Raw genomic sequence first — 15,900 nt, forward strand, 5'->3', positions numbered from 1 at the left:
ATTCCCTTTGGTACTGGCCATACATGTAATATGTGGTGTATGCGTTTTATTAAGTAAATAAAGCAAAGCTTAGGATCCTGGGTTTTCTGTACTAGGAGAATGACATCTAAGCCTGAAATGGGATATATGTGTGTTAGAACTTTTTCAGTCTCACTTGATGTCCTTTTGCCAACTTAGGTGATGACTTTGAAGGAAAGAGAGAATTCGAGTACTGAATTTGCTGACCTATCATCAGCAAGGTTCCTACCCAGTAGTGTCCCACATAAGGCTGAAAATCATATTAACTGCATTTAGGACAGAAACATAAATCACAGGTAAAGTAACCTTGTAATAAAAATAAAGTATATTGCACAGGCCTTGGCTAGGTTCATGATGATAATGGACCTTATCTGAATGTAATGATTTCAAACTTTGAGCTTAAAATGACTTTCTGAAACCCAGTCAGTGTGCCTCACTAGACTTTTCAGAGCATGTAATTTGCAGCAAAATATATTGACATGTGAATATTTTGAATAGTTAAAAATGGCAGGTGCAGTATTGCACTTTGCTGGTTCCTCAAATATCCTTTTTTATTTTTATAAATATTCTAGCTTAATATATGTTTTTCTTTTTTTTCCTGAACTTTATATGTTGTTCAAAGCAAAATAGAAACCCTTCTTTGGATCCCAGAAAACACACACATATGAAGTGGAAACACGGACATGTCCTTTGCTAAAATGTCACTACCACCTCTTGATCAAAAATTGAGTGCCAGAGCTGTACAGGAAGGAAGGAAGGAAACTAATAATTGTGGAACATATGGAATGCAATGAGTATGGTAAGTGCCTCCTCATGGACGTTACTTGTTTTTGAGGACAGTTGATTTTGTATGTGTGTTTTCTTCAGTTGTCTGCTGTTAATCGGCTAGTAAAGAGCCTGCCACACACTAGATTTTTAAGGAATTCCTAGTGAATGAATGTGATGGTATTACTAAGTTACATCCTTGTATTTTACGGTTACACCCTTGTAATGGAATTTCTGTGATTAGGATCTAGTCTGTCTGATACCTAACCCCATAAACTCACACCCTGAAGTCGTCACTGGTTTCCAGGTAGTGGCTGGCCAGATGATTTAGTATATTTGCCAGCATTTGTTGTAGTGATGCTGAGAACCTTGTCATGAAATTACTATGCATTTGTGAAATATACACAACAAAACATACACCAGTTCAACAATTTCTACATGTACAATTCAGTGCCATTGGTTACATTCCTCAAGTTGTGGCACTTTTCCTCATCCTTTTCCAAATTATTTCATCATCATTGGAATATACTCACTGCCCCTTAAGCTTCTCATCAAACTTTTTAAGTTGCTATTGTGAATTTTATCATCTGCAGATAATTCTTAAAACCACAACATCCAAAGCAAACATTCTTTACTAATTAAGCTAAACTATTATTGTTTGGTTTAAAGGTGACGACTTCAGGGGACAGTTTCAGTTCAGGACAATAGTTCTGGGGATCATCCAGCCTCAGTGGCTCTAGAAGATGTGAATTCTATGAGGTTTTGAAATTCTGTTCACGTTTTCACCCTTTTGATCAGAATTCTTCTCTCTAATCTTTGATCAAAATGTTCAGTAATGGTAACCGGGCACCATCCAGTTCTGCTCTCACAACAGAGGAGGGAGCTGTTGGTGGACACAGTTAGCCACACATTCCTGTTCCTCCTCCGATTCCTGACCTTTCGTCTTCCTCTGCTGTTCCAGATGAATAGACGTCAGTTGTACCTTTGGTGGCCGATAGCAAGTTTTTCAGACCCCAGGCACTATGTAGTAGGCCCCCCATCCACGGATTCAGTTAACCTGCAGTCAGCCGTGATCCGAAAGTGTTAAATGAGTATGTAGCATGATAAAATCTTACAACATCCTGCTCTGTCATTCACATATTATTAGAGTATATTGTTACAATTGTTCTATTTAATTATTAGTTATTATTGTTAAACTCTTTACTATGCCCAATTAATAAGTTAAAATTTATCATATGTATGTATAGGACAAAAACAGTATATCTAGGGTTTGGTACTATCTGTGGTTTCAGGCAGCCACAGGAGGTCTTAGAACGTATCTGCTGCTGATGAGGGGGGACTACTGTATAAGAAATTGTGAGGTAGAAGAGAAGCATTAAAATCAGTATTAGGTTAATTAACTGCAATGTCCCAGGAAGCCATAACCCTAAACCTACGTACCATGAAAACAAATCCTGTGGGGTATTTAGTTGTACATATGCAGTGTCATGTGCTGCTCTTTTTGTGTGTATGTGTGTGTGTTGTAAATTCAGCCTTTGTCCTGTGTGGTATCAGTTACGTTAATCATGTTGCACAGCTGTTACCTTATTCTGTACCAGATTTCCCATCACCATAGACAGAAACTTATTACTTCTGAACAGTGGATTCCCTTCTCAGTTTTAGCCATTTTTCAAATAACACTGGATTGCGTTTTCAGTGAAAGTTTACACGGCAAATTAGGTTCCTGTTTAACAATTTCTATACAAATTGTTTAGTGACATTGTTTACATTTTTCACAGTGTGTCAGCATTTTCATTATTTCTGTTCGGTTGTTCTCTTTCCATTAGTTTCCGTGCCCTCCCTTACCTTCTCATCTTTGTTTTAGAGTAAATTTTGACCATTTGGCCTCATAGATGATTTTTTTAAAGGAGCACATTACTCATGGGCTCTATTGTTTATTTTAGGAGCCCATATGTTATTTTGCTGAAAGGGTGAACTCCGGGAGTAGTTTCAGTTCTCAGGGCAGTAGTCTGCAGGGTTCCTCTACTGTTAACTAGTCCGGTAAGTCTGAACTTTCTAGTAATTTGAGTTTTGTTCTATGGATTTCTCCTATCAGTCAGTCTGTTGTGTTCTGGATTAGAAAGGTAGGAGTGGTAGCTGGGCACTGTCTAGTTCTTCTGGTCTCAGGGTAGAGGAGGTCGTGGTTGTGTAGATTTTTAGTTCCATAGACTAGATTTTTGCTTGAGTCTTTTGTTTCCTTCTTTCACTTTTGTTCAGATGAGTAGAGACTAATAGTTGTTTCTTAGACATCCGCTCGCAAGATTTTAAGACCTGAGACACTACTTACCAAACTAGGATGTAGAACATAACTTTATTCACCAAGTTATCCCACAAGACTATGGTATTAAGGCTTTAAACCCATTAAACTGACCCCGAGAAGTATTTCATTATGTTTAGGAATTATCCGTACCTGCCTCCTATGTGTTTCATTTTATATATGAATATGTGTGCAGCACACATGAATGTGTGTGTCTCTCTCTCTATATATATTTGCCTGTAGATACACCTGCACATAAACATGTCTGTGCACACATAGTATACATACCTATGTAACCACACACATTTTTGGTTGTTTTTACTTTGTCGAAAAATTGTGTTATGTTACAGTACTTCCTAAAACACCCCTTATTTTTGTGTGCTTCTTAGTGACATCATTTGCCTTTGCCAAGTTGTACACACTTACCCACATTTGGTGTTATATTTCTCATCACCAAAAATAACAAATGTCTACTATCAAGAGTGTGATTTCTACCTCCCCTCCTATCCGTTATAACCACCAACGAACATTGGTTTTTGTGTGTACTTATTCTTATCTTATAAAATTTTTTTATAAAATTCAGGTAATGCAATATTTGGCATTTTGTGATCGACTTATTTCACTAAGCGTAATGTCCTACAGATTCATCCACATTATATTTTGAGAACGCATCATTATTTATGGATGCGTAGTATTTCATTGTATGTATATGCTACATTTTGTTTATCCATTCATCCAATGATGGGCACTTAGGGTTATTTCCACCTTTTTGCTATTGTGAATAGTGCTGCAATGAAAGTAAGTGCACATATGCCCGTTTGTGCCTGTAGTGTTAGATCTCTAGGGAATATAAGTAGAAGTGGGATTTCTGGATCATAAGGTAGTTCTATTTCTAGGTTTTTGAGAAAGTGCCATACTGTTTTCCATAGTGGTTGTACCGTTTTGAGCTCTGGTAGCGCACTGGTTAAGAGTTCAGTTGTTAACAAAAAGGCTAGCAGTACAAATCCACCAGTCACTCTTTGGAAACCCTATGGGGCAGTTCTACTCTCTTCTATAGGGTTGCAACGAGTTGGGATCGATGACAACAGAACAGGTTTGATGTGCCATTTTACAGTTCCCACACCCATAGCAGCATTTGTTACTTTCTGTTTTTTTAATCAATGCCATTTTAGCAGGAGTAAGATGGGATCTCATTGCAGCTTTGATTTGCACCTCTCCAGTACCTACAGGGTCGCCAAGAGTCAGAATCGATTTGAATACAATGTTTTTTTTTTTTTTTTTTTTTTTAATGGCTAACAGTCAGGAATAAATTTTCATGAGTTCATTGGCCACTCGAATGTGTTTTTTGGTAAAGTGTCTGTTCATGTTCTTTGCCCATTTTATAATTGGTTGTTTGTCTTTTTGTTGTTGAGTTGTTGAAGTTTTCTATATATTTTAGAGATTAGACCCTTACCAGGTACATCATTTCTGAAGATTTTTTTGCAGCGTGTGGGTTGTCTTTTTACTCTTTTGATAAAGTTTTTTAATGAGCATACATTTTTAATTTTTATGAGGTCCCAGTTATCTCATTTACCTTCTTCTATTTGTGCATTTTTAGTTGTGTTTGATAGTTTATTTTTTAAAAAAACATTAGGTTCCATAGTTTTCTCCTGGAAATTTTAGAGTTTTAGGTTTAATATTTAGGTATTTGATCCATTTTGAGTTAATTTTCGTGTATGGTGTGAGATATGGGCCCTGCTTCATTTTTCTGCAAGTGGATATCCAGTTTTGCCAGCACCATTTCTTAGAGACTGTTTCTTTCCAATGGAATAGACTTTGACCTCTTGTCAAAAATCGATCGTCCATAGTTGTTGTTAGGTACCGTCGAGTTGGTTCTGACTCATAGCAACTCCACATACAACAGAAAGACACTGCCTTGTCCTACACGATCCTCATAACCATTGCTATGTTTGAGTCCGTTGTGGCAGCCACTGTGTCAGTCCATCTCGTTGAGGGTGTTCTCTTTTTTGCTGACCCTGTACTTTACCAATCACGATATCGTTTTCCAGGGACTGGTCCCTCCTGATAACATGTCCAAAGTATGTGAGGTGAAGTCTCACCATCCTCGCTTCTGTGGAGTATTCTGGTTGTACCTCTTCCAAGACAGATGTGTTCATTATTTTGGCAGTCCATGGTATGTTCAGTATTCTTCACCAACACCGTAACTCAAAGGAGTCAATTCTTCTTCGGTCCTATTCATTGTCCAGCTTTCACATGAATACGAAAATACCATGGTTTGGGTAAGGAACACCTTAGTCCTCAAAATGACATCTTTGCTTTTACACTTGAAAGAGGTCTTTTGCAGTATATATGTCCAGTGCAATAAGTCATTTGATTATAGACACGTAGACCAGTGAGGTAGAATTGAGAACCCATGGATGGATGGATGGATGGATTTATTTCTGAGTTCTCAACTGTGCTTACTTTTTTTTTTTAAGTCCATCGATGGATGGACTTGTTTCTGGTTCTCAATTCTGTTACACTGGTACGTGTCTGTCGTTGAACCAATACTAGACTGTTTTGATAACTAACAGTGTAGTATGTTTTGAGTTTGCAGAGTGTGAGGCCTACTTTGTTCTTCTTCTGTAATATAGTGCATTGGCTATTTAGGACCTGTATGTACTTTCCATATAAAGTTGGTGATTAGTTTTTTTTCATTTCATTAAAGACTTTTGGGAGGAGGCAGGGCCAAGATGGTGGAATACCCAGACACTTCATGTCATCCCTCTTACAACAAAGTCCCAAACAAGCAAGTTAATGGGATATATATGACAATCTAGGAACACTAATCATCAAAGATGAAGCTGAGGAATTGAGCAACAGGTGAAAGGAGAGATAATTCAAAAACAGTGGAAATGGGGAATTTTATATCATGGGGTTGCTGGTGTCCTGGTAGCTGAATTTGCACAGCGCACAAAGGTTGAGGCAAGCAGCAACATCCCAAGCTGAAACCCACCCCACCTGGTGCAGCCAAGGAGCAGTGAATCTGCAGGCACCTCCAGAACCTAATATGAGTGACACCAGGCCTGTGAAAGTTGAGTGCAAACTCTCAAACCACAGCACGTGCACCATAACCCTTCCCTTACCAGAGCTCCACAGCTGAGGAGCACCCCTTCTCATTCATCCACTTCCCTGCTCCAGCACTAGTCCCTCACACTGAACACCACAATGCCCCGTAAGCTGGGAGCTCACGGCTGGGTCTGGCCTTCACCCAGCCACTGGTGTTAGGGGGTCCTCAGACTTGCAGCACTTTCACCCCTACTGATTACCATTACCTGTGCCTGGTGGGCTGATCTGGCACAGCATGCCATCATTAGGATGAAACAGGTAGGGCACCCATAATAAAGGGCATTTGTACAAACTAACAGCAACATCATTCTAAACAGAGAGAGAATGAAAAGATTCCCCTTGAGAACGGGAAACAGGCAAGGATGCCCTTTATCACCACTCTTATTCAACATAGTGCTGGAAGTCCTAGCAAGAGCAATATGGCAAGAAAAAGAAATAAATGGCATCCAAGTTCATAAGGAAAAGGTAGAACTATCCCTATTCATAGGTAATATGACCCTATACACAGAAAACCACAAAGAATCTGCAAGAAAGCTACTGACTAATAGAAGATTTCAGCAAAGAATCATCATACAAGATTAACATACAAAAGTCATATTCTTCTACACCAACGAAGAGAGCATGGAATAGGAAGTCACCAAATCAATACCATTTACAGTAACCCCCAAGAAGATAAAATTCTTAGGAATAAATCTAACCAGGGATGTAAAAAAAATGAAACCTGCTGCTGTGGAGTAGATCCTGACACATAGTGACCCTATAGGATGGAGTAGAACTGCCCCATAGGGTTTCCAAGGAGCGGCTGGTGGATTCGAACTACTAACCTTTTGGTTACCAGCCGTAGCTCTTAACTACTGCGCCACCAGGGCTCTAGGGACGTAAAAGACCTATACAAAGAAAACTACAAAACACTACTGTAAGAAACCAAAAGAGAGCTACGTAAGTTGAAAAACATACCATGGTCATGGATGGGAAGAGGCAACATTGTGAAAATGTCAGTTCTACTTAGAGAAATCTACAGATACAATGCAATGCCGATTCAAATTCCAACACCATTCTTAATGAGGTGGAAAAACAAATAACCGGGTTCATATGGAAAGGGAAGAGGCCCCAGATAAGTAAAGAATTAATGAAGAACAACAAAATGGGAGACTTCACCATGAATGTAGAACCTATTATGTAGCCTTGGTATTCAAAACAACCTGGTACTGATACAGCAACAAACACACAGACCAACAGAACAGAGTTGAGAACCCAGACGTAAATCCATTCTTCTGTGAGCAGTTAATATTTGACAGAGGAGCAAAGTCTGTTAAATGGGTAAAAGATAGCTTCTTTAACAAATGATGCTGGCATAACTGGGTGACTGTCTGTGAAAAAATGAAACAAGATCCTTATACCTTACACAAAAACTAATTCAAAATGGATTATAACCAGTGTCATAAAACGATATATTTATAAATTTTTGAATGAGAAACTAACTAGAGCTGTAAACTTTCAACAAAAGCACAATAAAATATTTTAAAAAGCGACCAAAAAAATTCTGTACAAAGGACAAAATCATGAAATAACTTTTATGTATATTGATAGTTTTGTAAATAGAAGTAAATTCTAAAAAAATAAAATACTGGGATTTGGATTGACGTTACATTGCATGTAGGTCACTTTGGGCAGTACTGATCTTTTCACAATATTAAGTCTTCCAGTCTGTGGGCATGGGGTGTCCTTTCATTTATGTAGGTCTCTTTTAGTCTCTTTTTTTTTTTTTTTTATTAACTTTTATTAAGCTTCAAGTGAACGTTTACAAATCCAATCAGTCTGTCACATATATGTTTACATACATCTTACTCCGTACTCCTACCTGCTCTTCCCCTATTGAGTCAGCCCTTTCAGTATCTCCTTTTGTGACAATTTTGCCAGCTTCCCTCTCTATCCTCCCATCCCCCCTCCAGACAAGAGCTGCCAACACACTCTCAAGTGTCCACCTGATATAATTAGCTCACTCTTCATCAGCATCTCTCTCCCACCCGCTGACCAGTCCCTTTCATGTCTGATGAGTTGTCTTCGGGGATGGTTCCTGTCCTGTGCCAACAGAAGGTCTGGGGAGCATGGCCGCCGGGATTCCTCTAGTCTCAGTCAGACCATTAAGTATGGTCTTTTTATGAGAATTTGGGGTCTGCATCCCGTTGATCTCCTGTTCCCTCAGGAGTTCTCTGTTGTGCTCCCTGTCAGGGCAGTCATCGATTGTGGCCGGGCACCAACTAGTTCTTCTGGTCTCAGGATGATGTAGGTCTCTGGTTCATGTGGCCCTTTCTGTCTCTTGGGCTCCTAGTTGTCGAGTGACCTTGGTGTTCTTCCTTTTCCTCTTTTAGTCTCTTTTTGTAGTGATCTGTAGTTTTCACTGTTTAAGTCTCTTATATCCTGGTTAGGTTTACTTCCAAGTATTTTACTACTATGTGGGCTGCTGTGAATTGTACTGATTTCTTGATTTCCTTTTCAGAATTACCCCTGTTAGTGTGAAAGAATCCAGATTCTTTTTGTATGTTGGATCTGGTACCCTGCAGTGTTGCTGACTTCTGTTAGATTCAGAAGCTTTCATGTGAACTCTGTGAGTAAGGATAATTTTAACTTCTTCCTTTCCCATTTGGATACATTTTATTTCTGTTTCTTGTGTTATTGCTCTGGCTAGGACTTTTTGAATAAGAGTGGTTATAATGGGCATCCTCGTCTTGTTTCTTTTCACAAGAAGTATCTTAGCCTTTCTGTATTGAGAATGATGTTAGCTGTTGGTTTTGTATTTATTCCCTTAATTATGTTGAAGAATTTCCCTTCTATTCGTATTTTGCTGAGAGTTTTTTTTTTTTTTTTTTTTTAAATCAGTGTCGTGGATTGAATTGTGTCCCCCCAAAATGTCTGTCAACTCGGTTGGGTCATGATTCCCAGTATTGTGTGATTGTATACCATTTTGTCATCTGATGTGCTTTCCCCATGTGTTGTAAATCCTATCACTATGATGCAATGAGATGGATTAGTGGCAGTCATATTGATGAGATCTACAAGATTGGATGGTGTCTTGGGCCAATCTCTTTTGAGATATAATAGAGAGAAGCCAGCGGAGAGACATGAGGACTTGATACCACCAAGAGAAAATTGCCGGGAGCAGAGTGCGTCCTTTGGATCCTGGGTTCCTGTGTGGAAAAGCTCCAAGTCCAGGGGAAGATTGATGAGAGGGACCTTCCTCCAGAGTCCACAGAGAGAGAAAGCTTTCCCCTGAAGCTGACGCCCTCAGTTTGGACTTCCATTCTGCTAGACTGTGAGGAAGTAAATTTCTCTCTGTTGAAGCTGTCCACTTGTGATATTTCTGTTGTAGCAGCACTAGATGTTTAAGACAATTAGGAAAGGGTGTAGAATAATACCAGATGGCTTTTCTGAATTAATTGATATGTTAATGTGATTCCTGTCCTTTGTTTTATTTATGTGGTGAATTATATTGATTTTCTAATGTTGATCCACCCTTGCATTCTTGGCATGAAACCCACTTGATCATTGTGTATGGTGTTCTTTATAGGTTGTTGAATTCTGTTTTCTAGAATTTTGTTGAGAATTTTTGTGTCTGTATTCATGAGGGTTATTGGTCTGTAATTTTCTTTCTTTCTTTTGTTCTCGGCATGGAATCAGGGAGATGCTGGCTTCATGAAATGTGTTAGATAACTTTTCGTTCCTCTTCTATGTTTCGGAAGAGTTTTAGTAGAATTGGTGTCAACTCTTCTCTGAATATTTGGTAAAATTCCCTGGTGCATTCATCTGGTCCTGGGCTTTTTTTGTTGTTGTTGGCGATTTTTTGATGACATCTACAATCTTTTCTTTTGTTATAGCTCTGTTTAGATTTTCTATCTTTATTTGTGTTAGTTTAGGTAGGTAGATTATGTGTTTCCAGGAGTTTCTCCATTCTAGGTTTTCAAATATGGTATAGTACAATTTTTCATAGTATTCTGTTAATGTCTTTTTAATCTCAGTTAAATCTGTTCATTTTTGTCTCCAATTTCATTTCTTATTTTGGTTATCTGCATCTTTTCAAATTTTTTTTTCCTTCATCAGTGTAGCCAGTGTTTTGTCAGTTTTACGGATCCTTTCAAAAACCCAACTTTTGTTCTTGTTCATTCTGTTTTTTTTCTGTTCTGACCTTTATTATTTCCTTTCTGCTGGTAGGTTTGGTCTTCTTTGATCTTCATTTTCTATTTGTTGTCGTGTTACGTTACTGATTTTGTATCTTTTTTTATTTTTTTTAAATAATTTTTATTGTGCTTTAAGTGAAAGTTTACAAATCAAGCCAGTCTGTCACACAGAAACCATGTACACCTTGCTACACACTCCCAATTACTCTCCCCCTAATGAGACAGCCTGCTCTCTCCCTCCACTCTCTCTTTTCGTGACATTTTCGCCAGCTTCTAACCCCCTCCACCCTCTCATCTCCCCGATGCCAAAATAGTCTCAAGTGTCCACCTGATCCAAGAAGGTCACTCCTCACCAGCATCCCTCTCCAACCCATTGTCCAGTCCAATCCTCTTTTTTTATTTTTTAATGTAGGCATGTATTGCTATGAATTCCCTCTGAGTGCTGCTTTTGCTGCATCTCATAGGTTTTGGTATGTTGTGTTTTTGTTTTTATTTGACTCTAAGTATATTTAATTTCACCTTTGATTTATTCTGTGACCCAGTAGATTGTTAGTAGTGTGGTATTTAGTTTCCACGTATTAATTTATATTTTTACTTATTCTTCCTATTACTGATACTTTGCTTCATACTGTTATGATCAGAGAAGACACTTTGTATGTTTTCAGTTTATTTAAATGTATTGAGATTTGCTTTTAGTTACATGAGATACAATCTGTTTTGGAGAATGTTCCCTGTATATTAAAGAAAAAATTCTATTGCCGTTGAGTGGTATGTTCTGTATATGTTTCTTAGGTCAAATTGGTTAATAGTGTCATTCAGGGAATATACATTACTTATTTTCTTTCTAACTGTTCTATTCATTGTCAGTACTGGTGTTTTGAAGTCTGTTATTGTGAATCAATTTCTTGCTTTAATTTTGTTCATGTTTGCTCTATAAACTTTGGGAGTTCCAGCACTGAGTGTATAAATATTTATAATTGTTATATCTTGGTGTTGAATTGTCTTTTTTATCCATTATATAAGGTTCTTCTTTATGTCTTAAAATAGATTTTGACTTAAAGTCTATTTTGTCTGATACTAATTTTGCCATGTCTCTCTTTCGGTTAATATTTAATTGGTATATTTCTTTCCATTCTTTGAATTTTGACCTGTTTACTGTATTTTTATATAGATGACACCCGCCTTCTGAGTTTGTTTGCCAGTTGGGTCCTCCCCCATGAAGTATTTTCATAAGCACCATTATGCCAGTTTTTTTATATGTTGCTGTAAAAATCAGCATAGCATACTTAGGAAAATTCCTTGTTGGGAGGGCGAGGTTGGAAAACAAACTGGAAGGTGTGTTATTTGCATAAAAATATGGTATGTCTTTATGCCTAAGGTGTGTCTGTTATAGGCACTATATTGATGGGTTCTGTTTTTTTAATCTATTCTGTCAGTCTGCCTGTACGCTGATGCATTTAATCCATTTACGTTTCGTGTGTTTATCAATTGTTTGGGTTGTGTTGTGTTAATGGTTTATTTGTTCTTTCTGTGCTGAGTTTGTGTATGTAGATTATTTTTCCTTCATTAATTGTTGATTTTGTTTTTATTAAGTCCTTTTTTCTTTAATATTTTGGTGGGTAGATTAATTATTTTCCATGCAGTTATCATATAGTTTCTATTTAAAATCTTACATTTAAAAGAGTCTATTGTATCTTCAAATAGCTGTAATAACTTCTTCCTCATATGGAAATTTTATAACTACACTGATCATGCCACCTTTTTTGATGTTGTAGATTACAGCTCTGTGTTTCAGATTCTGTGTAATCTTTTTTTTTTTAACTTCATTTTACTGTGTGGTATCTTTACCTGGCTTGGTATCAGGGTGATGCTGTTATGTGTCTTTTCCTTAGGTTGTTGTCTGTTATTGTTGCAGGTTAAGATTTCCCAGTTCAAAACTAAGTTCTGCCTAGGTCCTTGCCTTTCACTGGCCAAGAATGACTGGGAGAGGCTCAGAAGTTCCACTTGAACAAAGGTTTATTTTTATTAGTGGCAGAGAAAAAGGTAGAGGCTCACAGGGGAGAGATGGAGAGGGCTTCTGCCTATGCTGGCCTCCAGTCTCTCCCTAAACAAAGGACCTCCCAGGGATTATAAAGGTTTTAGGGCTGGTGGGGGGGAAGGCATTATCTATATTCGTGGAATGGGTGGAGATTTCCAAGAGAAGGGGAGGGAATGTGAAAATCAGATGTGCATACAACTGGAAATCAAGATGGGCCCTCCCCTCCCTGCCCACCAAAGGCTGTTGGAGCAAAGATGGATTCCATCGCGAGGGCTGCTGGGATGTCGAACAGGACCCACTCTTGGTGTGGAACCTGAAGAAGAACCCTGAGGAAGTTGCCATTTACCTGCTGCAGACAAAATGTAAGAAAAGGTTATTTACTCAGAAGGGAATACATTCCAGCAACCCATAGGAGAGGGGGTGGTTAAGCTTGTGTGTAGGCTTCAATTAGGAGTATTGAGCCAGAGTTTATCTACCTCAGCCAGGCCCATGCCTTGTCTGTCTCATTATTTTGGTTTTCTATTTGAAGGACTCCATTTAGTATTTCTTTCAGGGATGGTCTGGTGGTTATAAATTCCCTTACTTCCTGCGTATCTGAGAACTTCCTACATTCTCCTACATTTTTGAATAATTTTGTTGTACATATAATTCTTGATTCTTTCAGGGCTTTGTATGTGTCATCCCATTGTCGTCTTGCCTGCATAGTTACTGATTAGAAGTCAGTGTTTAATTGTACTAGAGCCACTATGTATGTGAAACTTAGCGTTTCATGTGGTACTCTCAAAATTCCTGATCTGTGTTTGAATCCGGAACGTTTGATTATGATGTGTTTTGGTGGCTTTCTCTTGGGGTATATCCTCTGTGCATTTTGTTGAGTTTCTTGGATAAAAATCTTTTCATCTTTCATGAAGTTTGAAAAGTTTTCTGCAATTAATTCTTCAAAGATTTTTTCTGTGTTTTCTTTTTCTCTTCTGGGGTTCCTAATATTCATGTATTATTCCTATCGTTGGTGTCCCATATAAGCCATTTTCTTTATTTTTCTTCTTTTTTGTTTTTATACTGAATGGTATAAAAGGTTTTTGTTCTCTATTTCACAAATTTTACGCTCCATTGATTGAATTCTACTTCTGTGTCCTTCTGTTGAGTTTTTTTTTTAATTTCTGTTATTGTTATTAAGCTTCTGAATTTCTAGTTCATGTTTTTGTAAGGATTTTGTTTGGTAATTTAATTTTTTTTTTTGTTGTTCTTGCATTGTTTTCCTGAATTCTTTTAGTCTTTTTTCCATAGTTTACTTGATCTCCTTGAGGGATCTTAATACTTCTTTTTTAATTCTGTGTCCTGTAGTTTTGTAATCTGTTCTTCCTCGTCGACCATTTCTGTCTCTTTATTTTGTTCCCTTTCTTGATCCATCTTTTCTTGTTTCTAAATATAATTTGTAATTGACTGCTGTCTTCAAGGCATTAAGGTTTTATTTATTTATACACATGCACATATATATATAGTGTGATTTTCTTTTTTTCCTTTGTTTTGCTTTTGTTTTAGATTTTTCAGGATCTTAGCTTCTTCCCTTTTTCTTTGGATTGGTTCCTTTGCTATGTCTTGTTTTAATTGTTGTTTGTGTCATTGGTCTGTGGTTTTGGTGCATTCGGTTGGCTGGGGGTGCTTTCATTTTACTGGTGGGTATGGTGCGTTCCACATACATGGGTGTTCTTTGTTATTAGGTGCTTATGATTTTTCTTACTGGATCGAGTGGTGGTGCGAGAACAGATCCCCTCCTTGATACGAGACTCCAGGTGTCAGGCAGCAAGAAACCTTTCTCAGTTCTTGAGGAATAATGTGGTCCCTGCAGACTGGTGCAAGCAGAGTGGTTATTGTGGCCAATGGAGTACAGGATGGATCTCAAGAAGGGGCTGCAGTCAGGGATGTGGAATCCAGCTTGGCTTGGGATGGGTCTGTAAGATGGAGTTCCAAGGTCTACCATACCGCTAGGTAGGGGTCTACAGGCAGGGCGCCGGGTCTTGATATGTAGGGGAGAGGCTGAAGGCTGGGGGTGCTCAGTCTCACTCAGCTGGGGAGTGGATAGAGGGTGGGGAGTTGGTGGGGGGAGGATCTGGTGAGTAAGGGTTGGAGTTCCCCTTAGCCACAAAGGGGGTCAATAGGGCAAGTTAGTCCTCAGATTGCTGGGAGGCATTGGCAGGGCGGTATGTGGAGTCCCCTTGGCCAGGAAGTCCTACTTGGCTGGGGAAGGGTCACTTGGCTGGGGAGGGGCTAAAGGGGCACAGAGGGTAGTGTAGCCAGGGAGGGGTCTATAGGCAGGGCAAAGGAGGTCCAAGCAGCAGAGGAAGAGCCAGAGGGCTTGGTGAGGAGAGGCCTGTGGGGGTATGGGAAGCACAGGCCAGCATGTCCCTGATGGGAGGAGGGTAGAAGTGAAATCTTCTAGGGTTTACATAGATAGCCTGTGTGTCAGGGAGGAGATACAGGTGGATTGGCACTTGTGTGCATTAACACCGACAGCATGTGCCTTTGGGAGAGGAAGGAATTGAAGTGGAGCTTACGTGGACAGGAGGGGAGGGTCGTTTGAACAGGCTGGTTCTGGGATTGGGATGGCTTTTAATTATTACTCCGTGGGTTGACTTTTTCCTAGGCATCTCCCATGTAAGTGGACAGATGCCACCGACAAGAAGTCTGCACTGATTCCTAGCTCCGTTCCTTCTCTGCACTTGCCAGAGGGACTGGAGCTCCTGCTCACCCTCCTGTACTTTCCCGTTGCTCCTTTGCAAATGTGTACATCCTGTTTCTTTGGTCTCCTGCACTTACCCATTGCTGTAGAGTTGATGCTGACTCATAGCGGCCCTACATGACAGAGCAGAACTGCCCCGTAAGGTTTCCAAGGAGCAGCTGGTGGATTCAAACTGCCGACCTTTTGGTTAGCTGCCAAGTCCTTGACCACTGTGCCACCAAGGCTCTTTCCTACCCTTATGCTCGGATAATTCAGTCCTGCCTCACTTGCTTTATTAGCACTTCCCTGTGGTTCCCTGACTTCAAAGCTGTACCCCCTTCCACGTATCGCCCTCTCAGAGGTGTGGCATCTTGTCCACCTCATTGTTTTTTCCAGGGTTGTTTACACAGAATCTGTGCCACCAGCTTTGTTCTCCTTGAGGCCGCTTTCCTGGGTCACTCCAGGTTGCTGTCCTAAAATGGCCATGCTGCACTGCACTGCGCTGTGCTGGCTGGCAGGGCAGGGTCAGTCCACAGATCTGTTTTCCTGCTGGTCTTGTTCTGTCTGTCCTTCCAATCGGTGCTAAATCTCTTTCTTCAACTCCACATTTGACGTTCTGAGGTCCAAGGTCATTATTTGTGTCTGTTTTACTTAGTTTCTGGAACCTTTGTGGTATGGGGTTGTCATGGTGCATCTACCTAAGCTGCAATCTTGACTAGAACTGGGACTTCCAGTTTTAGTCATTAGTGATCAAAAAGTGGAAATCCGTAAGTGTCGTCTG

At 39.4% G+C, this 15,900-nt stretch overlaps 1 protein-coding gene and 1 non-coding gene across 6 annotated transcripts in view; both read left to right on the top strand.

Moving 5' to 3' along the window:
* The window catches only part of LOC126087670 (uncharacterized), a 332,855-nt gene that overhangs the window by 148,872 nt on the left and 168,083 nt on the right, over nucleotides 1-15,900 (top strand). The window lies entirely within an intron of this gene.
* LOC126057413 (small nucleolar RNA SNORD107) lies at nucleotides 365-438 on the top strand. The gene has a single exon (XR_007512503.1). It is a non-coding gene; the product is annotated as a small nucleolar RNA SNORD107 (small nucleolar RNA).

This window comes from Elephas maximus, chromosome 13, assembly GCF_024166365.1.
Source record: "Elephas maximus indicus isolate mEleMax1 chromosome 13, mEleMax1 primary haplotype, whole genome shotgun sequence".
Classification (NCBI taxonomy): Eukaryota; Metazoa; Chordata; class Mammalia; order Proboscidea; family Elephantidae; genus Elephas; species Elephas maximus.